General features: G+C 44.1%; 1 pseudogene; it reads left to right on the forward strand.

Moving 5' to 3' along the window:
* LOC138157036 (TRPM8 channel-associated factor 2-like) overlaps nucleotides 1-1536 on the forward strand; it is a 20192-nt pseudogene extending 18656 nt beyond the window's left edge.
* Nucleotides 1537-1799: the final 263 nt, after the last annotated feature.

Raw genomic sequence — 1799 nt, forward strand, 5'->3', positions numbered from 1 at the left:
TGCTGCTGCTGCTACTGCTACTACTGCTGCTGCTGCTGCCACTATTATTACTACTACTACTGCTGCTGCTGCTGCCACTATTACTACTACTACTACTGCTGCTGCTGCTGCTACTGCTACTACTGCTGCTGCTGCTGCCACTATTATTACTACTACTACTGCTGCTGCTGCTGCCACTATTACTACTACTACTACTGCTGATGCTACTGCTACTACTACTGCTGCTGCTGCCACTATTACTACTACTACTACTGCTGCTGCTACTGCTACTACTGCTGCCGCTGCTGCCACTATTACTACTACTACTACTACTGCTGCTGCTGCTGCTACTGCTACTACTGCTGCTGCTGCTGCTGCTGCCACTATTACTTCTACTACTGCTGCTTCTGCTGCTGCTGCTACTGCTACTGCTGCTGCTGCCACTATTACTACTACTACTAGCACTCCTACTAATACTACTACTGCTACTCCTACTCCTCCTATGACTGTTCTAGCATTCATATAGTGCCTCAAGGTTTACAAAGTACCTCTTATAGCTTTTTTCATTTGATCCTCGCAATGACCCTCTAAGGTAAGTGCTGTTAATATCCACACTTTACAGATGAGGAAACTGAGGCTGAAAATGTTTAAGTGACTTGCATGAGGTACACATCCATATTAGGTCATGGGATTCTGGCTGGATCTTCATGATGCTAGAAATCCTATGGCTGCTTCTCTGTGCCTTACTTGTAGAGCTGTAAAATGGGAGTGATAGCCCCATCCCTAACTATCTCCTAGTGAAGTGAAGATAAATGAGGGAGTAGATGAAAAGTATTTTGCAAAGTTTCTTTTAAGGGTCTCCAGAAAACACATTCTAATTTATGTAGCCCAGATAAATGTTCTCTTAGCTAATTATAATTATGAAGATCCTATTGGACATTGCCATAAAGCATCCTCCACAGGTCACAATGGGTGACCCCTCTTGTACCATTATTATGGCATTCTTATTGGTATTACTATATGGTATCAATATGTCATAATTTGACTAAGGCCTAATTTCCACTAGAGTGATTAAGCATTCATGAAAGCAGGCATTTGCCCAAGTTCGATAGTAGAGGATAAGACTGATTGATCATGTCCAAATGGATGTTTGGTGCAGGAGAAGAGAGAATCCTGTTCAAATGATAGGAATGTGGCTAATATTCAAGAAGGAGCCTTGTACTACCGTATACTCATGTGCTGAGTTGTCTCTGGAAACTCAGACCCTTCACTCTGCTCCCTTTTCTCTTTCTTCTCTCACATTTACAGGAGGCCTTTGGCTGGGAGCCTTTCATCCAACTCTTCACTCAGTACCAGACCTTATCAAGGTGGCCCAATAACAACACTGGCAAGATGAACCTGTGGGTGAAACAGTTCTCTCACCAAGTTCAGAGGAATCTGACTCCATTCTTCCAGACCTAGGGCTGGCCTGTCAAGGACGAGGTGGCTGCTTCCTTAGCCTGTCTGCCTGAATGGCAAGAGAACCCCCTGAAGGTCTACATTCTCAAGATGAATTAAGGGATGCCCAGCAGGCCCAGTGTGTCTGTGGGCAGGATAGATTTCCATCTCCAAAGCTCAGTCTATGGATTGGATAGGAAATGTTCTGGGTGCAGTGAGTGAGTCCCATTTATTAATGTTCAAGGCACTACACGTGGTGTGAGGGAGTAAAGTCATCATGAGTGTACCATGTATCTAAAGGGGGAAACAAGCAAAACCACATGGAAAGTTGTACAGCAACACAAGTTATTAAAAATGCATATATTTCTCCCCCCTTTGACCTC

Source organism: Petaurus breviceps, unplaced genomic scaffold (genome assembly GCF_028583685.1).
Source record: "Petaurus breviceps papuanus isolate PSGF00001 unplaced genomic scaffold, PetGlider_PUasm1.0 111, whole genome shotgun sequence".
In the NCBI taxonomy this organism is placed as follows: domain Eukaryota; kingdom Metazoa; phylum Chordata; class Mammalia; order Diprotodontia; family Petauridae; genus Petaurus; species Petaurus breviceps.